General features: G+C 35.7%; 1 pseudogene; it reads right to left on the bottom strand.

Annotated features, from left to right (window-relative positions):
• Positions 1-13,841: 13,841 nt before the first annotated feature.
• LOC123842720 (Y-box-binding protein 1-like) overlaps positions 13,842-27,565 on the bottom strand; it is a 28,144-nt pseudogene continuing 14,420 nt past the window's right edge.

The following is a 27,565-nucleotide window of genomic DNA, read 5'->3' as shown; positions in this document are numbered from 1 at the left end:
ATAACCATTTTGATATCCTACTAATTGTGCTATTTTAATATAGGTTTTCATTCTTTGTAGGTAATTATCATGAGTACTTTGTGATTAACATTTTAAAATCAAAAGTAAGGATTTACTCTATTACATGATAGTGTCCTTTGCATAAAACAATCTGTAGAAAGCTATGAAACTATGCGACTGAATGATGAACAGGAGGAAATCAGTCTTTGAATTTAAACAATTGATGTTGATTCACAATAAGAGTAATTAATTGAAATACATATTCCATTTTCTTTTTGTATGTGTCTAAACTGTAGATTAGCATTTTTTTTCTGTAAAGTTCACATAGTATTTTAAACTTTGGGAGCCACATGTAGTCTCTGTCCTATTTATTATAAAAAAATCTTTAAAAATATAAAAATCATTCTTCCACAGATAGCAATTGAAAAGTAATGCATGTGGCTTGCCCCATGAACAATAGCTTGCCAAATCCTGGTCTAAATACCACAAGAATAGCCAAATTATTTTTTATTATACCATATGCTTAGCATTCAGGTATTTCTAAAGTAGATAAAACAGACACACTATATGAGGTCCTATGTACTATAGGCAGACTTAACCCATGGATAGAGTCCACAGTTGAGACACCAATGTGAGATATATATATATATATATATATATATATATATATATATATTACAATATATATGATATATTACATATCATTGTATTACTGTGGGAAGCAGTAATATATATAAACATAAATACATTATATATATATAAATGTGTATATATTAAAAAGTGTGTAAATAAGTCTGCAGTAAACAGAATATCGAGCTATGGCAACATTTCCATATGATCCATTTGAATATTGACATATGTGGATGACAAGAATCAATAGTTAAGTGAGTGAGAATGTCAACATTAACATCCTGGGTTGTTAATAAAAAACAACAATAAACCTATATCAGAATTAGATATGTGTCAGAGCCGTATCTGCAAGTGTAAAATGGAGGTGTTAGTTTCCCCTAGAAGGATGGTTTTGAAGATTAGTGGAGATAATGCAGAGAAAAGTCATTCAATACAAAGCCTTACTTGCACACTGTAGATAATTGATAAATATCAGTTTTGCTCTTCTTCTAATAAAAGTAAAATTATCCTGATGGTATAGATTTAATATCCAAGTAAATTATTTTTGTTGAGTTTCATGTAATAAAATTTTAACATGTTCATCTTTTATATGCAAATTTATATAATGCTGAAATCTTTGCAAAATGTTCTTTGATTTGTTACTGGAATTTGTTGTTGTTGTTGTTACTGGCATTTTAAACCAGAGTCAACCCTTGATCCTGCTATTATAGGAATAATTTCAAATGCATCCCATCAGTGCACCAAAAGAAGTACTTGCTACAGGTTTCCATCTATCCATATGAATAGTTTTTAATATACATAGAAATAAACTTGCTTTTGATGAGAAGTCTAAGGCATGGTGCATGTTGTCAGTGAACCAATAGAGCTAAAATTCCATAATGAAAGGACATAATACAGGCACAACACAGACATACTGAAGAAAACAGGAGGAGTAGAAGGAGGACAAGGAATAGAAAGAGGAGGAGAAAGAGGAAGAGAAAGAGAAGGAGAAAAAGATAAGTAAAAATGGTAACAATAGTCAGGCATCATTATTAAATTTTGCATAAATAAACATTCCAGTAATGGGCCAATCATAGGCTGAACATACCAGGAAAGTCTTAATGAAAGGAGTGAACTTAATTTGGGCCTTGGGGGAAAAAAACCTAAGAGGAACATTAACCTGTAAATGCAGATTGGAAAGCATGTCAGTAAAAGGGTAAGGAGAAACTAGTACAGAGAAAATGTGTGTGGCAGTAACAGGGTGATTAGTAAAGAAACCTACCAGGCTTTCAAAACAGAGAATTTAGGGAATCATGGGAAAAAGATTCTGTTGTGGTTCTAAATCATGAAGTGTGCTGAGGACCAGACTTTTTTTTCCCACAGGTCCTAGGAAATTATTAGGGAAAAGAAAGAAATTTTTTTGTGTGTAGACTGACAGAAGTTCTCTGGCATACTAACAATAATAGAAAATCAATTCTAACTTATTTCTGATTTCAACTGAAATGTGTTAGGATTATATCAATTTGGATAAGCTAATTTTGGAACACTAATAACCTTTAAAATGTCCTAGGTTTCAAATAACAAAGTTCTGTTTCTTGCCATTGCCTGACCGTTAGTCATTCAAAGCTCTTCTCTGAATCCTACTCACTCTGGGTTCAGATAGACAGAGCAGCCAGTTTATAACATTGCTCTTCACTACAGCAGAGGTTGAAGATCAAGACATAGTTTGTTAAAACCATTCATGAATATCACTTTCTACCCTTGTGGTTACCAAATATTGGCTCATTCTTTTTCCTTCAGGTAAGTCCCCAACTGAGCCAATCTAAAGGTTTCATACAGGAATGGAATCAAGCTGAAATGTAGGGTCTCTTGTGATAGGTGGTAGTTTCTAAATTGGAAGTGTTAAATAACAAAAATTCTACCAAGTAAATTTTAAAGGTCAAACCAGCTTTTAATAATAAATTCCTAAACCAGGCAGCAATCCTTTCTGGCAAGTAGAGGGGAGTTCCAAAGGACTACAGAAAAGGAGAGGTTTTCAAAGGTATACAGGGAGTGGAAAAAGAAATGATTAGGGAAGAATCCACTGTTTTTGGCAAGGTTACCTCATAAAGGGAATGGAAGAGGGTCTATCAGCAGGAAATTGCCATGTTGACTAGTTAAAGGTGACATTTCTGGGGGGTTGAAATTGCAGTTAGGTTAGGTATTAAGTCTTGGTTTATTGACTTGGGCCTTAAACTAAGTGACACCATTTTGGACCTGTGGTATTTTTAACAGAAATAAAGCTGTCTTCTTGATTTGGAGAACTAGAAATAACAAGGTATGTTAATTGTCCTTTGGACAAATACATAACCACAAAAATATTCTCATTCAAAAATGAGAAGAAGGGCAGACACATTCCAGTCATTTTTCTTCAGCAATTCTAAAATCACACTTAGTAGATAAATTGAGGGCCCTTCGCTCCAGGTTTAGGGAATATTTACTGTTAGACTTGAATTCTGTTCCCTGGAAATATTTTCATTTCTTGTTGGAATTTTGGCTGGCATTGTGTTGAATGTATACATCAAGTTGGGAAGAAAGACATCATGACAATTATGTTCATTCCATAAACATGGACTATTTCTCCATTTAGTTCTTTGTTTTTTTGTTTATCAGAGTTGTAGTTTACCCATGTAGATCTTGTATATGTTTTGTCAGATTTATATCTATTTCACTTTTGGAGGTCCAATATAAATAGTAATGTGTTTTTAATTTCAAATTCCACATGTTCATTGCTGGTATATAGGAATGTGAATAACTTTTTTTTTTTAGATTTTTTTATTTATTTATTCGACAGAGAGAGAGACAGCGAGAGCAGGAACACAAGCAGGGGCAGAGAGAGGGGGACAAGCAGGCTCCCCGCTGAACAGAGAGCCTGATGCGGGGCTCGATCCCAGGACCCTGGGATCATGACCTGAGCTGAAGGCAGCCGCTTAACCGACTGAGCCAGCCAGGTGCCCCATGAATAACTTTTTTTATATTAACTTTGTATCCTGTCACCTTGCTATAGTCATATATTAGTTCCAGGGGGTTTTCTGACAGTTATTTTGGGTTTTTCATATAGATGTTCATGTCATCACAAACAAAGGCAGTTTTATTTCTTCCTTCCAAATATGTTTCCCATTAATTTCCTTTTCTTGTCTTACTGCATTAGTTTGAATTTCCAGTATGATGTTGAAAACAGTAGTGAGAGGTGACATCTTTACCTTGTTGCTAATCCTAGCAGGAAAGCTTTGTGTTTCTCACCATTAAGTATAATGTTAGTTGGAGATTTTTTGTAGATATTCTTTGTTTCTACTTTGCTAAGTAAGAGTTTTTATATTAGAATTACTTATAAGTTTTATCATTAATAAGTGCTGGATTTTGTCAAATATTTTTTTTATTTAGTCTGTTGATATGATGGATTACATAAATGGATTTTTAAATGTTGAATTATCCTTGCATACCTGGGATAAATCCCATTTGGTTATGATGTATAATTCTTTTCAGTGTTGGATTCGATTTGCCAATATTTTGTTGAGAAATCTTACATCTATGTTCATAAGAGATATTCTGTATTTTTCTTATTATCTCTTTGTATCGTATTTCAGTATTCAGGTAATTCTGGCCTTATAGAATAAATTAGGAAGTATGTCCTTTGCTTCTGTATTCTGGAAGAGATTGTAGAGAGTTGGTATAATTTCTTAAGTGTTTTAGAAGAATTCACTAGTGAACACATCTGGGCTTGGTGTTTTCTGTTTTGCAAAGTCATTTATCATTGATTCCATTTCTCTAATAGATGTAATCCTATTCACATGTCTTTTTTTCCTAGTGTGAGTTTTGGCAGATGTGTCTTTAAGGAATTCATCCATTTCACATAGGTTGTTAGATTTGTGGCCATGAAGTTGTTAATAGTTTAAACTCTGTGACTTACTATAAATAGTTTCTACTTCTATATCTTTAAATTCTTTGATCTTCCATTTCTTGTGTCTAATCTGCCATTAATCCTATCCAGCACTTTAAAATTTTTTAATAATAAGTCTTTCTTTTAATGTGTGATTGGATCATTTTTAATTTTTCATTTATCTTCTATCATGCTTGTATTTTCCTCTGTCTTCTTATACATAAACATCTTGATGTATAGAAACCATATTATGTTCTTTTTTGCTAGTTGTTTTTTTGTCTCCATCATTTATGGAATTTCTGAGTCTCTTTATTCACTTTTCTCCCATTTATGGATTAAATTTTCCTCTTTCTGTGAATGCCTGGTAATATTTATTGGACAATAGATATTGTGATTTGTGTTATGGGTTTCTGGATTTGTTTTGTATTGCTTTATATCATTTCGGATTTTGTTCTAGCATACGGTGTTACTGTTTTCAAATAAATGTTACCATTTCAAGTTTTGCTTTTAATATTTGTATGACAGGTTCAGAGTAGCCTTTAGTGTAGCCTTAATTTAATCTCAAATAAGATAGTAATCTTCTGATAGTGAAGACTGAACTTCCACTCTAGAGAAAGCAAAGACTTCATGGAGAATAAATAAGTCACCTAAGTTAAGCAGTATCACATGTGTAATGCTTAAATTCCAACTTTGGAGACTGTAAATTTTATCCAGTTGGCATTAAAAAAATCGGGAATGTTTGAAAAAAAAATCAAATGTTTGATGGAGGCATGAACTATGATTATAACATTATTTGAAAATTTGCCTGTCAGCAATGATCAGAAAGTGATTGAGATAGTAACAGAAGAAATCTATGAGGTTTGTAGCAACTTTGGAAAGGTCAAGGAAAATTATATTGTTAATGCATTATATAAACTTAATTCAAGCAACCCTAGGAGTTAGAGTGAGGGGAAAAAATGCAAAGCTAGAAAAAAAATAAAGCCTATTACTCTATGTTAGTGGGCTAATTTTCCAATACAAATAAAGAAATGTTCTACTTTGAGTTTTTATTAAGGTGGAAGCCCAGGAAATGAAGTTACAGTGCTACCTGGAAATAAAGCTTTAATATTGATAGGCTTCTTGTGTCCTACAACAAAATAAAAACCAACATGTAACAATGCTATGTTCAATACTTGACAATATTGTGCTTTTGTTTTTTTTAACTGGCAACTGGGAAATATCTTTTTACCCACTAACATATTATTACTATCTTACTCTGAGATCTGTTACATGTTATTGATAGCAGGCCCATTTCTGTGTCATAAACTTTACTGTTCTGGGGAGATGGTTTGTGACTTTATGGAAACCATCAAATTAGTATCCATAAGTGCCAATGGTTACATGAAAAAGGACATCAGTTAAATTTCATTAACTCATTCATATGAAAATAAAATTTGTGTTTAAAAAGAAGGATCACATAACAACTGACTTGATAGTAATCCATTTAATTTACTTCATCATGATTCCATTTCTCATTAATTTAATCAATACCAGTCATTTTGCCAATAACAAATTTAATTGCCTATTTCATAAAAAAAAATTGATACATGCTTTAGAATTGGACTGGAAGAGATTTGAATAGTTGAAAAAATGTAAAAATGAAAATACTGCAAAAGTAAGAGTGGTTATATAATTGATTGCAACCATGGTTTCTTTGGCACTGTAATTAATGTTAGGTATACTGCTTCTAGTAACTGGTAACTCTTTTGTATGATTTATATTTTTTAGAGAGAGAGAGAGAGCGAGCGAGCACTAGGGCATAAGTGGGAGGGGCAGGGAGAGAGAATCTCAAGCAGACTCTGCACTAAGCATGGAGCCCAATGTGGGGCTCAATCTCAGGACATCACGATCTGAACTGAAACCAAGAGTTGGACACTCAACTGACTGTGCTACCCAGGCACCCCATAATTGGTAATATGTTATGCTCAGCCTTCCACAGAATGAATTCATATCACCAGGTCTGGTAATATAAATATATTTTTTAAATACCTAATTTTTGTTTGTTTCCAGTTTTTATTTAAATTCTAATTAGTCAACATTTAGGGTAATACTGGTTTTAGGAATAGAATTTAGTGATTTATGACTTAGATTTAACACCCAGTGCTCATCACAAGTGCCCTCCTTAATACCCATCACACATTTAACCTATTCCCCACCTACCTGTCTTCCAGCAATCCTCAGTTTGTTCTCTATAGTTAAGATTCTCTTACAGTTTGCTTCCCTCTCTTTTTTCCCCCTCCCCCTATGTTTATCTGTTCTGTTTCTGAAATTCCACTTGAGTGAAGTCATATGGTATTTGTCTTTCTCTAACTGACTTATTTCACTTAGCATAATACACTCTAGCATCATCCATGTCATTGCAAATGGCAAGACTTCATTCTTTTTATGGCTGAGTAATATTCCATTGTATATATTTACCACCTCTTCTTTATCCATTCATCAGTCGATGGACATTTGGGCTCTTTCCATATTTTTGCTGTTCTTATTAATGCTGCTATAAACATCAGGGTGCATATGTCCCTTTAAATCATTGTTTTTGTATCCTTTGGGTAAATACCTACTAGTGCAATAGCTGGATTCTAGGGTAGTTCTATTTTTAACTTTTTGAGGAACCTCCATACTATTTTCCAGTGTGGCTGCACCAGTTTGCATTCCCACCAACAATGTAAGAGGGTTCCCATTTCTCTGCATCCTCACCAACGTCTGTTGTTTCCTGTGTTATTCACTTCAATCATTCTGACAGGTATGAGGTGGTATCTCATCATGGTTTTGATTTGTATTTCCTTGATGATAAGTGATGTTGAGCATCTTTTCATGTGTCTGTTAGCCATCTGGATGTCTTTGGAAAAATGTTTGTTCATGTCTTCTGCCCATTTTTTAACTGGATTATTTGTTTTTGGGGTGTTGAGTTTGATAAGTTCTTTATAGATTTTGGATACTCACCCTTTGTCAGATATGTCATTTGCCAATACCTTCTCCCATTCCAAAGGTTGTCTCTTGGTCTTGTTGATTGTTTCCTTCGCTGTGCAGAAGCTTTTATCTTGATAAAGTCCTTTTATATTGCTTTTGTTTCCCTTGATTCCGGAAATGTATATAGTAAGGAATTGCTATGGCCAATGTCAAAGAGGTTGCTACCTATGTTCTCCTATAGAATTTTGATGGTTTCCTGTCTCATATTTAGGTCTTTCATCCATTTTGAATTTACTTTTGTGTATGGTGTAAGAAAGTGGTCCAGTTTCATTCTTCTGCCTGTGACTGTCCAATTTTCCCAACATCATTTGTTGAAGAGACTGTCTTTTTTTCCATTGGACATTCTTCCCTGCTTTGTTGAAGATTAACTGACCATAGTTGTAGGTCCATTTCTGGGTTGTCTATTCTGTTCCATTGATCTGTGTGTCTGTTTTTGTGCCAGTACCATACTCTTTTGATGACTATAGCTTTGTAATATAGCTTGAAGTCTGGAATTCTGATGCCTCCAGCTTTGCTTTTCTTTTCCAAGATCACTTTCACTATTTGGGGCCTTTTGTGGTTCCATACAAATTTTAGGATTGTTCTAGCACTGTGAAAAATGTAGGTATTTTGATAGGGGTTGCATTAAATCTGTAGATTGCTTTGAGTATAGACATTTTAACAAGATTTGCTCTTCCAACTTGGGAGCACCCAAATATATAAATCAATTAATAACAAAGATAAACTCATGGATAATAATACAGTAGTAGAAGAGGACTTTGCACCCTACTTACAGCAATGGACAGATCATCTAAGCAGAAAATCAACAAGGAAACAATGGCTTTGAATGACACACTGGACCTGTTGGACTTAACAGATATATTCAGAACATTGCAATCTAGAGCAGCAGAATACACATTCTTTTAAAGTGCACATGGAACATTCTCCAGAATGGATCACATACTTGGTCACAAATCAGGCCTCAACAAGTACAAAAGGACTGAGATCATACCATGTATATTTTCAGCCCACAACATTATAAAACTTGAAGTCAACCACAAGAAAAAAAATTGGAAAGACCACAATTACATGAGGGTAAAGAATATCCTACTAAAGAATAAATACCTAGTTTTATCAGACTTCAGTTGTAGTGGAAATAGTCTGTCATTTCTCAACTTGAAAATTTGAGGGTAGTCCAATCAACACTTAGCTAAAAAAAGTCTTAGAATGAAGCAAGATTACTCCTTTATTTCCTTTAAATACTTCCATCATATAGATTCTATTACTATATTAATAGACTCACTATACCAATTCTATGAAAAAGAATACATTTTTTAAAAATCAGGAGAGGAACAAGAAATGGTCAATATACAGAAGCAAGTACCCTCTGTCAGAATTACAAGCAGTCAAGTTAACTCATTGGCAATCGTCACTGTGTACAGTCTTGGAAAATATAATAGTTAATATGTATGCCTAATTTGCTTTGAGCAATAGTGACCTTATAGAATGAGTTGAGAAGTGTCATCTATTTTCTGAAAGGGTTTGTCAATATTCTTTAAAAAAATATATATGTATATGATTGTACATATATATACATAAATATATGGTGGTGGCTATCTGGTGGTCTGAACAATGAGATTTTTAATTATGAATTCAATATCTTTTTGTTATGGGTCTATTCAGACTTTTTTCCCTTTTTGAGTCAGTATTAGAAATTTCTAAGAATGTTATTTTGTTGCCTAATTTGTTGACATAAAATTATTCATCATATTCCTTTTTAATGACTAATAAGTTTTAAATACCATTAGTCATTAGGGAAATGGAAATTAAATCCACAGTGAGAAATGTTTGCACACATACTAGAATGGCTTTTGTCAAAAGGTCAGAAAATAGTAAGTGTTGGCTAGGATTTAGAGCAGTTGGAGCCCTCATATATTCCTACAGCCCTCATATATTCCTACATTAAAATGCAACAGCTAGTTTGGAATGCTGTTTCACAGTTCCATACAGTTATGCAATAAATTTACCATACGGCCCAGGAATTCCACTCTTAGTGATCTACAGAAGAGACATTAAACCATATAATCACACTAAGTCTGCATCTGACTGTTGATACCAGCATTATTCATAATAGTCAAAAACTGGAAATAAGGCAAACACCCATTAACTAGTGAATAGATGAATTTCTACACTGAGATACTATTCAATAATACAAAGTAACAAGCTACGGATACATACTTTTATTTATTTATTTTTATATATATACCTCAAAAGCCATGTGCTAAGTAAAAGAAGCTAGTTGCAAAAGATGATATAATGTATGATTTTATTTATATGAATTGACCAAAGAGGTAAATTTATTATGGCAAATAGCACATCAGTGGTTGCCTCTGGATTGAGTGAGGTAGCAGCAGAAATCGACAACAATCAATCTCCAGGGAATTTTAGAGGCTAGCAAAAAAAAATTTTTAAATCTGGATTGTTTATGTATACAACTATACAAATTTACAAAAAGCCATTTTACACAAATTTTACATACTGCAAAATTTACCTCAGTGAAGCTGTAAAAAAAAAATTGAATTAGTGGTCTAAATTCCAATGCTGAAATCCTCTTACCCTATTATATTCAGATGGAGTGATGGGACTCTCAGATTGAGCAAAGCGCTAAAATATGGAAAGAAGAAAGTCTTTCTCCTAACCTCTTACCATGAAGCAACTGTTTAAACATATGGCAGATGCATTGATGGTGTACAATCTGTGCTGGAACGTATTTATATACTCTTTACCCTAAATCTTATATTGTCCTGGTAGTATTATGACTTTTAGCCTCTACAATACATTCCTTGGAGTCTAGAATAGCCTCTTGCTTTCAAAATCATTAATATTTTGGCCCTTGGAAGGACAGGATCCTATTCAGCACAAATACCTTCATTTATATTATCTTTTAAAGTGCCAGTTATTTGCTACTAATTTCTGTAGTCTACACATTCTTAAAAATGTACAACACTAAAGAAGGCAATGAATTTGACTTTTGGATTGGATGGTATATTCTAGAAAATTAAGCTTTTTAAAGATGATGTTGAGTAGCATTCATATTAACCTATTAAAAGAACACTAAAAGAGGGAAATAAACAAACGCAAAAGCAGCGCAGTGTCCAATATGAAAAGATTTGAGCCATTCTTGACCTCTGGTATTTAATAAACATTTACTTTGCACAAAGAGTTATAAGTGCTGACAGTAGGTTTATTGTCTTTTTTAATCTGCAAATTAATTGGAGAGTTAAAGAATCTTATTTATCTAGGTCATCTGTCTCATCATCAAAATGGTCCTATTCAATTAGATACAGTTGTTAAAATGAGCGTGACACTCATCAGTTTCAGGTTGCCACCTGGGAATAGGATTCAGTGATTGTTTCCATTAGGTAATTTAACCTGATTGCATCTTGATAGTCTCACTATCCAGGTAGAGAGATCAGGGTGAAGAAGCACTCACTACCTTTGATAAATGTTGTCCACAGCATGGTCAGGCTTTGTTTGTGTCTAGATCTGCTTGTAATTGGTAATTATTTTTTTCAATTTCCATTCCCTTGCTTAGCTGATCTCTAGTGGCTACAGATTAACTGTACTCGAAGGCTGGTGCACAGTCCATAATAAACATATAATGTCTTTCTGAAAGATGGTAACATGTTAAATAGCATGTTCTGCTTATTTTGCTCATATTTTTGCTTTATCCAGATTTCAATTGCCATGGTCTTAACCTTTCATCACTTCTTGATTCTTGTCTCTGGTTTATTTTTTCTGGATCCTAATCATGATCATAAACGTCTTGATCACCTTTATAACTTATCTTATTCTGCCTTGGCTAGCAAGATCATGGAACACTTGAATTAGAAGGAAAGATGAAGATCTTTGAATTCTATCCAGTGAGGGAATCCCCTGAAATCACTGAAGATTGTAGTTACAGTTGAGGCTAAGGAAAAATAGCATATGTTCTAACATGCTTAATTTCACTTTATCTTCAGCAGTATTATGAAGTAGGTAGGACTTGTAGTTTTTAACATAACCTCTGTCATGTGGATGAAGCTTAAAAAACTTAAAAAGGCCATTCATAATTGACAGTGGCTTCATTTGAAGGAGCATAGAAGTGAATCATGAGATTTTAATCAAATCTATTCAATCTTAGGGTCTACAATAAGTTTTATTAATTATTTTATTTAAATTCAATTAGCCAACATATAGTACATCATTAGTTTCAGATATAGAATTCAGTAATTCATCAGTTGCATATAACAATAAGTTTTAAGAATGCACAAAGGGCTGTTAGGACAGTTTTTAAATACTGAGAAGCAAGATGACTATCAGCTTAGAATGTCAGTATCTGTGGGGTAATAAACATGCCTCTTTTTTAAAAGATTTTACTTATTTGAGAGCATGAGCGAGAGAGCACAAGCAGGGGGAGCAGCAGAGGGAGAGGCCCAGGCTTCCTGCTGAGCAGGGAGCCCGGTGCGGGGCTCGGTTCCAGGACTCCGGGATCATGACATGAGCCAAAGGCAGACACTCAACTGACTGAGCCACCCAGGTGCCCCAATAAGCATGCTTCGTACAGATCTCTTAAATATCTAGGAAAATCTTTGCCTTTAGCAACCAGTAGGTTGTCTCATAGTTTGACTATGGCACTTTTTTTTTTTTTTTTTGCTAATATCTTGAATTTCATGACTTAACATGTTTAGGAAGTTTGTCTAGTTCATGTCAGACCAAAAAATGTCAAGGCTAAGACATAATAATATAGACATTTAGTGTGAGATAAATTTCTGGGGTATATAATTATTCAGGGAATATGAATAAAGATTTGATGTCTGAAATCTTAAGAACAGATGATAGGGGAAACCATAGGCAGGCGGCAATAGATTTTAAGCAACATCAAAAGCATTTCCAAATAAACAAGTACCTTAGCAAACAGTCCAACCTGAGAAGACCACTGACTTACTACATAGCACCTCAGATGCTAGAAGTACATAACGTAATTTGTCTATGGTCCCATAAAAAATAAAGGCCCTCTTTAGTTATACTGCAGTTTGCACACATTGGGCATGGACTGTGAGACTGTCCAGTTCTTAGTATCCCAGTAAATTCTCACAGGGACTTATTTCAAATCAAAATGACAGAAGATCAATGAAATTCCAAATATGCCAGGGATTTTCACCACAGGGATATTTCAGGATTTCAGTCTCTGCAGTATAGATACTTCAGCCACAGTGACAAGTAACCATGATCAGAACAAGATCAGTAACAAAGCTGACAGATTCAGAAGATGACTCTTGACACAGAGCATCTCCTATTCTCTAAACCTATGGCCTAGAACCCTGTCAAAATCCAGGTGGGGGTCTGGTGACTTTAGTCATGAACGGAAGAAAGAGGCCTGGTCGGCAGGAATACTATTACATTACCTATACTATACCGAGCTTAAGACAGTGGCATTTTGTACATAAATGTTACAGAAAAAGCAAGTTATATTGTGTGTGCGACATTCTTGACTTCTGATGTAACACAACTATTTTTTTTTTTTTAGATTTTATTTATTTGAGAGAGACAGAGATAGTGAGATAGAGAGCACAAGTGGGGAGGAGAGGGAGAAGCAGGCTCCCCACAGAGCAGGGAGCCCGATGCAGGACTCGATCCCAGGACCCTGGGATCATGACCTGAGCCGAAGGCAGAGGCTTAACCGACTGAGCCACCCAGGCACCCAACACAACTATTTAAACTCTAATAGCTCCACCCTCTTAAAAACTTCCTGCTTTCTGTTTTAAGGAGTTAGCACCAGCACATTTATTTATCTGGTTTACACCTCATTAGAGTTCACTGGCTAATGAAGCTAACCTACAGCATGAAACAACATTTAGTGACTTTCAAGAGTCACCAATTACAGGAAAACAATCTTTCCCAGATTAAACAATGTGTTACATCAAGTTTCTGAACCTGTAGGTCACATTAGCCCATAGCAACACAGACACTTGGTAGAGACTGCAGATACTTGAGTTATTATTTGAGAAAAACTCTTTTAGCTAATGTATTCTATTTGAAGCTCAACAAACTTTACCCAGTGTATAAATGTGTGGCAAAATCAAAGGAGACAGCTTTATAGAAAAATACTTTGGATTAGAATCTCAGGGTTGTAATTTATTGATTTTATATATTTGTGCTGTTGCTTGTCAACTCTGTCCACCTTGGTAGTAAAGAGTTTAGTCATCCCTATTTGATAATATTTAGATGGTTACACATTTAGATGGCTTGGTCTCATTAAAATGAAAATTCAGAATTCTTTTATTTTTTATTTTTTTTAATTATTTAAGACCTTTATTAACGGGTGCTTGCCGTTTGTTGATTTTTTTGAAATAATCAAGTTGTAAACTTTTTATTACAAATTAAAAATGAGGTTCTTAAAAATCTCAACTTGACCAGATATGAAACAATTTAAAAACCTTTAAAGGTGTATTGAGAAAAACCAGGTTTTGTTTTTTTTTTTTTTTTTTGAACACGTTTGTCATTACCAAAAAGAGACGTCTTTAGGTAAAAATAATAAAAACCCCATGCTGCATAGATAATGCAGGTAGTTCTATTTATCTGGTCAGTGGGCAAAAAGCAAGCACTTAAGGTCTTCAGCTCCAATCTTTTGTTCATTTCTTATTGCTGGAATTTCATCTTCATTTCTTCGTGTTGGATGACTAAACCGGATGATGGTAGAGATGGTAAGCCGGCATTTACTCAGCCCCGTCCTGCTCAGCCTCGGGAGCGGACGAATTCTCAGCTGGTGGATCGGCGGCTGTTGTCTCTTTGCCATCTTGTGGTTTGGGGTTTTCAGGGCGTCTGCGTCGGTAGTTGAAGTCGCAGGGGTACCGACGTTGAGGTGGCTGCTGGCCTTGGGTCTCATCTCCTTGATTTTCCTTACCTTCCTCATTGCCACCCTCTCCGGGCTGTCTTTGGCGAGGAGGACCCCTGCGGAATCGTGGTCTATAACCCCCATACATGTTCTCTCTCACTGGTCTGCCTTGTTCTCCTGCACCCTGGTTGTCAGCACCTTGCATCACTTCTCCCTGCACAGGAGGGTTGGAATCCTGTGGTCGACGCCCATAGGGCCTCCTCCGTGTAGTAAGGTGGGAAGCATCGCCTGCGGGAGGGCCGGCGCGGTTGGGCCTGGCCTTCGGGAGCACTTCCGATGCCTCGTTCTTCCCCCACTCTCGCTGCTCTGGTACTTCTGCTGGGAATTGCGTGGAGGACCCCTGCGGCGTGGAGAGCGTCTCTAATGGGTACGTCTGCTGCATCTTTTCTGCCTTGCCCAGGAACTCCACCAGGGCCTGCCACATCTGCCTCCGCACCCTTTTCTGCTTCAGCCACATCAACCTCCGCAGCGTCTCCATCTCCTACACCGCGAGGGTACTTCCTGGGCCTGTTCTTCTTTATGGCGGTCTGGTGCACAAATACATCTTCCTTGGTGTCAGCCCTGTTGATGAAACCAGATCCGTTTCTTACACTGAGCCATTTTACTGTTCCCAAACCTTCGTTGCGATGCCCTTCTCGTCCCCGCCGGCAGGCGCCGCCGATGTGAGGCCGCCCGGGCCGCCGCTCCCTGCGCCGCTGCCCGTGGTGCCGGGCTTGGTGTCCGCAGCGCTGAGGGCGGGGGCGGGGGCGGGGGGGGGCGGCTGCTGGGTCTCGGCCTCGCTGCTCACGTTGCGGTGATGGTGACTGCGGCCGGCGGCGGCGGTGGGGCTGCTCGGGGCCCTCTGGGGTCTTCAGAATTCTTTTAAATTCATTTCCAGATGTGATTTGCTATATCTTATAAATAATGAGAAAATTATTTTCCTCCGATAGCAGAACCTCAAACCTAATCTGATTTACCTATTTGACATTTCTGTTTTCACTTCCACCATACTATGCCATGTTGCTTCATCTATACCAAATGATACGGTACTGTTCTGGACTCAAACTGCTTGGGTTCTAGTCTCCACTCCTGATTCCAGGTACTTAATCTTTTGGATCCTCAACTTCTCTGCTTATAATCAAAGATCAAATAGCATGGACTTGTAGGATTGGCCCTTCATTTATTCATTTATTCAGTCACTTATTTATTCATTCACTGAATCTTTATTGAATGCCTAGCTTGTGATGGGCACGCTCTTAGGTGATAAATAAGAACAGGACATACAAAGGCCCTGCTCTCATTTAGCTTACATTCTAATATGTATGCATGTAAATATTTATTACAGTGGTGAGTGGGGGATGTTCTGAGCAGCACATGAGAAAATGCTTATAAAGTTTAGCATTATGCCTGATTTTAGAAAGTCCTCAATAGGTAAATGTTGTCATTATCACTGTTATCTTCCCTTCTAAGTAATTAGAACATAATCCTACTCTTAATTATTGTCTGCCCAATATTGTAATATCTTAAATATTATACACTTTAGATATCATCTAGCCTTAACATTACAAGTCTAGGAACATAGCTAGTATTCAATAAATATGTCCAAAATTGAGCTCTAAGTTCCCTTTCAACTCTAAAATATTTTGAGTCTCCAAATGGTATTGAACTAGTGGCTTGTGATCTATACTCCAAAAGCAAGTCATTTGGGGCACCATAGATATTCAATTTATCATCAGAGGCATCTGATTGAATTGTGTCAAGGGTTTGTTTATTGACAGAGGGGTAGATAGTGTTTATTGGTTTTCAGATTGTGCCTCACTGTAAAGCTCAAAATAACTCCAGCAGCTTCAATGAAACAAGATCACTCTCCTTTGATAAAATGAAGCTGTAAAATAGGTAGCATTGCCACAAGAAGAGATCTCAACCTCACATAAAAAAGGGAAAAATCGCTGATTATTATAAGGATTTTGCATAACAGCTGGTGAACCTAACAGTTATTCTATAAGCCAGATTTGGTGGTAAAACTAGATACCATTGGATTTTCATCCCTTTTGGCTCTGTTTTACCTACTTGGGAGCTATGTGTTATACCATAGCCCTTCGAAGGGCTTCCTGTCTTTGCCAACTCCATTTTCCTGTACTTTTAGTCTTCACTTGATGAACTTAGTCTGTCTTTAGATCTCCCAAAACATGTTTTCTCTTTGTTGAGACCATCTCTCTTTCAAGGCTGATCAATGTAAATCTGATCCTGCTCTAAGACTCAGACTTTCTTAGAGATTAATTTCAAAGCATTAACTTGTTTTGAACCTTAAGGAATCAGTAATTCTAATTGTCTTCAATTATGTTTCTTCAATGGGAGGGTCTACACCTCTGTCTTCGAATAAGAATTCAGATCTAAAGTGGTCTTTAAAAGTTTTTCCATGGAATTATTCCATTTTTTTTTAAAGATTTATTTATTTATTTGAGAGAGCGAGAATGAGAGAGAGAGAGAGAGTACATGAGAGGGGGGAGGGTTAGAAGGAGAAGCAGGCTCCTCGCCGAGCAGGGAGCCCGATGTGGGACTTGATCCAGGGACTCCAGGATCATGACCTGAGCTGAAGGCAGTCGCTTAACCAACTGAGCCACTCAGGCGCCCCTTATTCCATTTTTTATATTCTATTTTGAATTTCTAATTTTTTACAGATATGCCCACATCTTAGTCTTGCTATAAAAACTGCAAACAAGTATACTGTCTCAATTTATTCTGTAAATGACCATTAACTGGTGAATCACATATTATTTACTAGACCAATCCATTCATTTCATTCATAATGATGTTTAAACTACAATGGTTCCTACCTAACAGGGATTGCTCCTAAGATTAGGAATGGGTGGGGTGGAGGGGGAGTGGGGCTCCACAATGTAGAAGCTAGTCATTACTGACATGATAATAATATAGTCTCAAACATGGCATGTTGTAGTTTGGGTTTCCATTCTCTTATTTGTTATGATCAAGATAACCATATATCCAATTTGCCCAGTACAATTCCAGTCTACAACAGTTGCCTGGAATAATTATTATCACTTCTTTCATTCTCAGAAGTGTATTTGTTTGGATGACGCATTCTGTGGTAACCCATCATAGATCACTCAAATGGAGGTAGATCTCTCTGTGTTTTTTGAATCAACCACATGTCCCCCATTCTGCCAAGTCATCTAGAAACATGTCCTCTATGAAGAAGAGGACTTTATTTACTGTCAGCTATAGTCTTGATTATGGTCTATTAGGTGTAGTTATAAGTCCAAGGGTGAATATGGATTGAAATGAAAGTGATAACATAAAATACCTGGTGGTCACACATTTCTTCTTGAGTTTCTATTTCCAGAGAAAGCTACTATTACATAATTAACATTGACTTAGAGGTGACAAGTGACAATAGAATACAGAAGTAGAAAGGAATGTGAATGCATTCCCCTTTGATTTAGAGAGCAAACTAAAATTAATCTGAGAAAAGTAAGGAAAAAGGAATTTGAACTATGTATTAGGAAAAATTTTCTCTATAGAATGTCCCTCCTACTTTATGCCTACCTCCTAAAAAGTGATAGAAATATCTGTGTCCTTCATGCTTAAGGCCAGAAGTTTCTAAGTCGGTGCTTTAAGGATTGAATTGGTTTTCAACGTGGGTTGAGTCATATAAACCAATTGGATTTTACTATCAATAATACCATAAATTAATAATTTTTGTATACTTTTATGTACTTGATTTTTTCAAATCATGAAATTGGATATACTTAATCATTTTTTTCAAACTTTAAAAAAAGGCTTTATTAGCATTCTATAAAACCATTACTCTTAGAACATATAAACCAATGTCAAATTTATTAATTTAGTTGAGAAAGAAAATTCAGTTTAACTGATTATATTCTTGTTAAAGAATAAATTATTCTGAAATTTTCTTGAATTTATTGCACTTACTTATACATTCTTTTGGCATATTGAATTAGCAGCCTCTTAAACTTATTTACTATGTTGAAGAGCATCATGTTTATCCCTTTAAAAACATAAATACTATTTTTATTATGAGTGATTATTTTTCCTTATGCTCTAGATAAGCTTTAGCTTCTTTGAGTTTCTTGAATGTGCCACTCTCTGCTTCAAGTGTCCTATTTTATTCTTGGAGTCCTTGTATCAATTCTTCAATAAGCTAAGTCATACCCATCATTGAGATCTTCAACATCACTTCCTCAAGGAAGGCTTGCTGTTTGGATTTGTTGGCTTCCCTCACTATATGTAAATAGTCTCACATTTGCAATTATTTTTCGAAGTTTGTTTTTCCCACCAGAATGAAAGCTCCATATAGGGCATGACAAGGCTGTTACTTGTTGTATTTTTCAAAACTATTTTTTGTTCCTTTAATTATATAATTAGGATTATAATATGCCTTTTCACCATTAAATGGCTTCTATTATTAAGTAGTAAAGATTCTTGAAAGCTCAAAAAATAGGTTCCCAGCATTCTCTCTCTGCTGTGCTTCTACTCAGTCTAGAAAGTCTGCCATCATTATTTTTCACCTTTATTGCAATTTTGTCCTCTTTATTGCCTTCAAATCCTTTTCTATTTCCTGTAGAAAATAGAGTTCACTTGCTTCCAGGTTAGAGGGGAGGAAGACATGGAGAGAATAAAGTCAAAATTAAGTTTAGTGACTAAACATGAAACCAGGATATGATTCTTAGTCATATACCAGTTCATTACTATCATCCTGTTTATTTGGAAAGAACATATCACTTTTTAAGGACAATAGAAAGTATAAGAAGGTAATATAGACAAGAGAAAAGGACCAAGCATAATTACAGATTATCACAGGACTTAATTTCACCACTTACTGTCTATGTGACATTGAGCAAGTTTCTTAACCTTTTAAAAGCTCAATTTCTGCTTTCTTAAAATGTGAATGTTAATCTCAGAGTCATAAGAGGTTGAACATATAACACACTCAATAATAGGTTTTAGAAAAAAGAGGGAGAAATAGAAAGAAATGCCCAATACTAAATGAAAAAGTTAATTTTCAAAAATCATAATTCAGCCATTACATGATCTGTTATGAACACTCTGATAGCTCTATTAGACATTATTTTGCCTCATAGCAAAATAAAATATTGCACTTGAAAATATAAAATTGAAAAGGACAAGAGAAAGATTGGTTAATTCAGGGAATAGGTCAACACCTGCTTTTTATTTATTTCTTTATTCTTCTCCTTGAAATAGAATTCCAGTTGTTAAAAAGGAGAGTTGCCTTTTATCATATGATTTTTGAACTGTAAATGTCCCTAGAGATGGGACTTTATTCTTTCACCTTTACTCCATTATTTGTAGTAGAGTCTTTCTTAAATAATTTGTTTTTGTAGATAATCTTCATTAAGAGATTATTTCAATCATGTGTATTTGAGCCAGGTGACTTCTTTGGAACTTACTTCAGAAATTACAATTCTATCAAACATTCAATTGATTTTCTTAGCACTAGTTAGCATTTATAAATAACTTTTTAATTTGGTTACTGCTATACAATGATGCATTAGTTAACGCAAATTCAATGCATGCATGGTTGCTTTCTTCCATGAAGAAATAACTTTCTTGTCAGCTCAGTCCAGTAGCTCAGGTGCTGATCTTTCCTTACTCTACAGTGAGTACTTTTCAGAGCTTAAAGTATTATCCTTCACTTCTATCCTTGCTTCTCTTTAGGAAAACCATTCTATGCTCTATTTCAACATCATGTATGAAGACAAATTTTATTTTATTCTATTTTTTTTAAGTTTTATTCATTTATTTGAGAGAGCATGCCTGTGTGTGCATGCAAGCAGGGGGAGGGGCAGAGGGAAAAGCAGATTCCCCACTCAGAGGGGAGCCCAACACTCAATCCCAGGCCCCTGAGATCAGGCCCTGAACTGAAGTCAGATGCTTAATTTACTGAGCCACCCAGGCACACCTGAAGATAGGATTTTAATAAAACCTTTGCTGCTTGTGCTAAGTTAAACTTTATATTCTTCATTATGCTAAATTTTTAGACACCTCAAAGTGAGAGAAATCACTGGCTAAACAAGTCATAGGTAGATGTTTATATAACACACATACATATTTATATATATTCTTTATATCATCAATGTTCTAATACATTTTTCAACTTTGAAAACTATTAAATACTAATCAAATCAAAAGTTTGAAAGAAGAGAGAAAATCTTTCATGATAAATACTTTTTTTTCCTTAATGATGACTGAGAATTTTCTGTTGGTCATACAATCAGCATTGGAATCAGAGACATTGCTGTGTGTGTATAACTCAGTTATATTCTCTGGGTAGAAAAGTATCTTGTGAGTAATTCTCATCTCAACATTATGAAATTCATTTAGCAATTTACTTTATTCCAAGTTTTACTTACTAATAGTTGGGGAAATACAGGACAGTGATCACCTAGTCAATATTGACTAATGTTTTAACACATGACACATAATTTTTGCTAATCCTGATTATAAATTAATGCATTAATATTAGAAGTACATTTCTTAGACAATGTAAGTTAACTTTGTGGTTTTTTAAAAAAAATCAAAAGCATGAATATAATTTTCCCCTAAAAATAAATAATATTTTTACTTTCTAACCCTCTCCATTTGCATATCAATAAAATGCTTGGGTTTGTGATATTCACTTTTTCTGTCACCAAATATTTATTGAATATTTACCATGCACCACATACTGTACAAGGCACCGAATTTAATATATGTGTTTGACTACCAGTTTCATACATACACTTTCATAAGAAATCGGGAAGCAACACCACCAACAAAAATATGTGAAACCCTCTAATAAAAACTAGGCAATTTCAAATTTCTAAAAAAAACTGTTGACTCCGGGCGCCTGGGTGGCTCAGTCGTTAAGCGTCTGCCTTCGGCTCAGGTCATGATCCCAGGGTCCTGGGATCGAGTCCCACATCGGGCTCCCTGCTCGGCAGGAAGCCTGCTTCTGCCTCTCCCACTCCCCCTGCTTGTGTTCCTGCTCTCGGTGTCTCTCTCTCTGTCAAATAAATAAATAAAATCTTTAAAAAAAAACAAAAACAAAAAACTGTTGACTCCTACATTTTGTTTGCTGTGTTTGCTTTCTAATCACTGGCTATTTCATTACATTAAAAGACTATTGGTAAGTTAAAGAAAGGGGGTGACTAATGGTGGTGATGACCATTTTAAAGACGAATCTAGAATCTAAATTTAGTAGAGTCCAGAATTATAGGATCTCTTACTGCTGTAGTGACATTATACAAACTTCCATAAAAATTTGTTATAAGTCCATGAACAAATGATCTGTCCATTTGGCTCTTTTCTCCTGCCTGCTTATTCCATACAATATGATGGACCTCTCTACTTACTGAGTAAATTTGAGGATCATGTGTGTGCAGGAATGAATTAATGCTTATATTTTCTCAGTCCATTTCAGATTAATGTGGTGTGGAGTGGTCAGGAGAGATTTCATTGTCCCTCTGATGGTCTTCCTCCTGTTCAATGAATTTTGTTAAATGATCCCTGTAAGACACATCCTTCATTCCTGGCTCATAAAAATTGAGTTCTGAATAGCATTGTTTTTAGTGTATGGAATTCAACAGATGGTACCAAATGACCAATATTTTAAACTACTTCCTGAGGATAGCTCTCCAGCTGAGCCTTCCTATCAGTCTCATTCTCATTGACTTTCACTGTGTTCATTCATTTTAACACTATCATGTGAGCCCTACTCATGTTTCCCCAGAAGATGTAATTGTGCATATTAGGAACTATGAAACTTAAGTATGTTTCAAATTGTCTGCTCTTCTACTTGTGTTATCTTCAAACAATGCCTTATTTTTAAATGATTATATCCCATCTTAAATTCCAAATGGTGACTAATCTTTTTGCAATTCAGTTCACCAAAGAAAAAATTACAGGTAGTGATTTGTCATAGCTATCAATAGATCTTTGACAGACACCCTCATCTTTGTTGTCAGACTGAAACATTCTGTTCTAGAACAGAGGAGAAACATTACGCACACAGTGCTTATGAGTCTCTGAAGTCTTTATTGGCACTCAGCTCACCTTCACACCTTCATGAGAAGAAAAAGTAGATTTATATTAGAAACTATGTTGAAAAATATCTAGTCTACTTCAAATGCACTCAAAGGACTTTCCAGTTGTTTTATTGCAATTCCAGGGTACCTTCATGTCACTGAAATAACTTGGGCTAAGCAAGGTAGACATTTTTCTAAATTTGTGGGAGGCTACCTTGAAAAAGATGATGGGAAAATAAATAGGCTATATTCTGCTGTTGTTATTCATGTTAGAGTTAGAGCTCTCTAGTAGTAAGTTATACTAAGTAGGTGTAAATATCCAAGCAGCAATAAAAGATGAGTACCTATCATATATCTGTAACCTGTAATTCAATACTTAGAATTCAAGCACAAGGTCAATAGGGCCAAAAACATATTCACATTTTTTAATATATACATTTTTCTATATAAAATATATATAAAAATTTTAGTAAACAACCTTTTTGTGCCATGTTAAATAAAATAAAGTCTTACCCTATGTTTCAAATAATGGTAAAGCTAGAAGTTACTTCCAACAGGAAATGCTGATTTTAAAACTTAAAAAAGATACTAACTTTATATTAAAATTAATATGAATAATCAAGAGTAGTTAAGTATTTTCAAATGGATCACCCATTGCCATAACTGAGTTCTGAGTCCCATCCTCTTCTTTGGTTATCTAACTGAAAAAAGGTAACTGTAGCAGGTTTCACTTACATGTATGTTAATATTTCTTACTAAACTACTTGCCTACATGGGAAGTAAGCACAGACATAGTCTCAAGCATATATGATCAAACATATACATACACACATCTAGCCTATGGCACGTATTCTGGGCACCATCCTTTTAACAAATTCATTTTATTTGCTCATAACTACAGCTATGGCTCTCTGCAACAGATGGGAGGATATAGTGGAAATGACTTCAGGGCTGCTGGCTATAGATCTGAGCAATGAAGATTTGATGAGCTGAATCTTTTGTGTTTGATAAATGAAAAAGGACCTTTATACTGTGGTTTAATCATTCCACCTTCTCTTTGCCTCAGAATTTCCTTTTGCTTAAAGAGAATAAAATAATCACTGTACCCTGCTGGAGATGTCTGGTGAACTCTTTTTATTTTGTCTCTTAGAAGACAGAGAAAATAATCGGCCAGAACTGGATCCAATTGTGAAGTAGGAAAAGATTGTTCTTGATGTCCTCCTCCATCTGTTCCTACATCAACCTTCTAATCTTTTCCTGGCCTTTTCTCATGCCAATGTGCTGGATCAAGGGAAAAGTTCAATAACAGGAACCAGAAATGATGCCAAAATAGAGAAAGCCGGGTATAATATGGTCATTTAAGTGTTTAAGAAGTAAGGCCGAGGCCAGAAAAAAATCAAAAAATGAGCAAAAACTCATCCAAGTAATAATAATAGCAAATGCTTCCATACAGCTAAGTACTTGCCAACATTCTAACTGCTTTACATATATTAATTCATTTAATACTCATGGCTATTATTTTCACTCCTATTTCATAAGTGAGGTAAATAACAGAGTAGTTAGACAACTCACACACAGAATAAATGAAAGAATTAGGATTTGAACTCAGGCTAGCATTAGAGCCCTTGGGCTTACCCACTATACCATGTTGCTTCTCATGCCAAAGAGCTTAGCCAATATCAGCATAAAAATTAATACAGAGAATATGATCAGACAGATAATCAGCAACATGGAGGCTCAAAACAAAAGCCTGTAGTATTGAGGACATAAATAGAATAAAAACATCATTGTGCAAGCACCGTGCCTGCCATGATAATTATTTTTTCTAACTATTAAGGCAATAGTGAATGAAAAAATAATCATCCAGGCAGGATCTTAGAATGAGGTCACAGTTTTCTCTCTCTGAATTTCTATGGGATTGTCACTCCCCAACTATGGGATTGCTGCCCCATGAGAACCAATCCTCAGTAGCAGATCCTCAGAGAATCACACATCTGCGTACATGTCTGGAGACCAGGGAGGGTGCAGGGTAGGATAGAGGGTGCTTCAATAGTCCTTTCCATTTACATCATTAATATTCCTCCTCTACGCCAGAACCCCCAACCCTCTGGATATTTATGCCCGATACTTTCTATTACTTCTCAGTTTTCAAAAGTTCTGTCAGCAAGTATCTGCTGCGCCATTGTCATGTGCCAGGCTTTGCTCTGGGTGATGACAATAGTTTTTGAACAAGACAGAATCCTGCCCTTGCCCTATTTCTTCTACTGAAGAGATTCAGACAATAGAAAAGGAGGGAGAAAAGGAGGGTGAAAGGAAGGGAGGTGGAGGGAGAGGGAAGGAAGGAAGAAATTAAATTTTTCAGATACTGGCGAATTTTTATAAATGATAGAAGTTCAGGTGATAGAGAATAATGAAGGATTGGAAGACTGACTTAGTGAAGGCCTTTGTGAAGATGTGAAATCTGGTCTTGATTTTCAGACAGCCATCTAAAGATCTTGAAGGAAAGGTTTCCAAAAGGAAGAAACAGCTCATGCAAAGGGTCCTTATACTGACTAATATTTTCAGGCTTACTAGCATATTTTGAAGACTCTTGCTCTGATAGGGAATTTCAGATTAATAAGCTCAGCCTTAAAGAGTAACCCAGGAAACTCTTCCCCAGCTTCCTTTACATCCAAACACAAGCCAAGTGACTGAGCTCCACAAACCCAACCACAGGCACATGCAGGAGCCTTTGGTGCAGAAGTGCTCCAGCCAAGCAAACAGGCTGTACGTACGGTCTTCATTTTGTGGCAAGGTTTATGCCTGAGCTGTCCAGTTTGGGAACAGTGTTGGTTGACAGGTGGAGTCCCTACTGTAAAGTGTTATTAGTGCTGGCCAAAGGAGCAGCTAGAATGCTGTCCAGTTTTGGGTAGCAATGTCAATGACCACATCAATTGTGGTTTCCTCATTACATCACTTTTCAGGCATAGTTTCTAGGATTCTTTTTAAAGTTAAGGTTTAATCCCGTATCTACAGCCCTTCTAACAATCAGTAAGCCCAGTATCATTTTCTGTTTAATTGACCAGAGTCAGATTCCATTGCTTATTCCTCAGTGGTAAAGGTTGGGCTTGGTTTAGGAACAAAATAAATAACAATATGGCTCCTGGTTCATCTCTAGCTAGTATCCTACCTAGTTCTGTCTCTTCCTATAACTGTTTATGATCTGACTTTCCTTTCCATCTTTCCTTCTTCCTAATTCCTTCAAGACTCTAAGTTTTTAAGTGTAACTCAGATAATAATAAGGAAGCAAAATGTAAGAGACTTTCCTAGAAAATATCCTGCATGTTTTTACATTTCCCCACCATACCTCGTTACTAATCTAGTACATAAACTGCACTTTTTTCCGTATTGGTCTCTCTCAGCCTCATGTTTTCTTAAGTTGTAACTACTATTCATATTTCTATCTTAAGTGGACAGAAAAAAGATTCATAAGAGTTGCTTTCACTTCTGTACACCCTAAGTGACCCAGGTCTCTTTTTTTGGGGTGGAGGGCACATGACAGCACTCAGCTGGTAGCCCCTTAAATGCCTGCTTACAATTTCCTTTCCTAAGGTCTAGCCTTCGTACTATAATGTTTAGCCAAGCTAGAAAACATGGTGTCCTTAGGCAAAACAGAGCCAGAGAATAATCTTAACTCCCAAGTACCTGAAGAAAAATACAGGTGTGACCATTAGCCGGTATGGCTATTGACCTATTCACCACTTATGGAGAAATAGAGTGTTTACACACCTGAGGCCCTGAAGTGAAAAAGAATGACCTGAAAAAAAGTTTCATTTCCACAAACATCACTTAAACTGAGAAATTCCTGGTTTAAGCTGGTACCCCAAAAAAGTTAATAAAAGTTTATTATGTCCATTGACTTAAACTACTTGTCTCTGATGCCTAATTATTACAAAGCAAAATGACAACTGTAGAAATACATATATAGAATTAACTTTGAAGTTTTTGTTGGAATGCATGCAGTGCATGTTGCTTATCTAGCAAAGCCATAGACTCAAATGTTTAAAAATAGTTCGATAGACACCATTTTTTTTTTCAACTGTGCCAGGGACAGAATTTAGACAGAGATAGTTATTGGCTTTTACAGAATGCTTAAACCAGTGATTTTCAAATTTTTTGGCAGTGATTCACAGTAAAACACATTTGATTTCACCATCCACTATAGGTAAAATGTTAAGCACATAGACACATATTATAGACACATTAATAAAAATAAAAGTGCCACAGGGCGCCTGGGTGGCTCAGATGGTTAAGCGTCTGCCTTCAGCTCAGGTCATGATCCCAGGGTCCTGGGATCGAGTCCCGCATCGGGCTCCCTGCTCCTTGGGAGCCTGCTTCTCTCTCTCTCTCTGTCTGTCTCTCATGAATAAATAAATAAAAATCTAAAAAAAAAAAAAGATAAAAAAATAAAATAAAATAAAAAAATAAAAGTGCCACAAATGCTTCCTTATCCTCAAAAAGTAGAATTTATTTGATATATTCTATTATTTTCATTTAGGAAAAAGATGGCTATTACCTATTTTATTAATTCCAAAGCCACTAGTGAAGTCATACCCTGCAATCTGAAAAACATTGGTTTAAACGCTGGCTCTGTTAGATAGTACAGGTAAAATCTATTTTCAGACCAGCCAAGGAAAGAAATCTGCTGATTATGATTTGGAGGGCAAGTTAAAATGTCTTCCAAGTTTTAAATAATTAATTTGCAAACAACTTTCACAATTCAGTTTATTTGTAAATTGTGGTCAGGCTCTTTGGTTGATGTATATCCACAGTTCTCTACATTTCCACATCACTCACACTTGAAGAGTAATTCAAAACAGAACCTTTAAGCTTCTGTAATCAGTGTCACACTAAGCTTAAACAACTGTGTATGTTTCTGTTCACAGCATTTCTTTTCTGGGGCATAAGAACAGAGAGAGTGAAATCTAATATCTGGGGACACACTGAAGGCAATTTAAAAACCACTGTAGGAAGACATTTTTAGAAAATCACTTGTAAAGTGTGATAATTTATTTTCAAATAATTTAA

Source organism: Mirounga angustirostris, unplaced genomic scaffold (assembly GCF_029215605.1).
Source record: "Mirounga angustirostris isolate CCGP_5_RB_7025 unplaced genomic scaffold, mMirAng1.0.hap1 SCAF_10, whole genome shotgun sequence".
Taxonomy (NCBI): domain Eukaryota; kingdom Metazoa; phylum Chordata; class Mammalia; order Carnivora; family Phocidae; genus Mirounga; species Mirounga angustirostris.
This window is presented reverse-complemented; position numbering and strand designations above follow the sequence as displayed.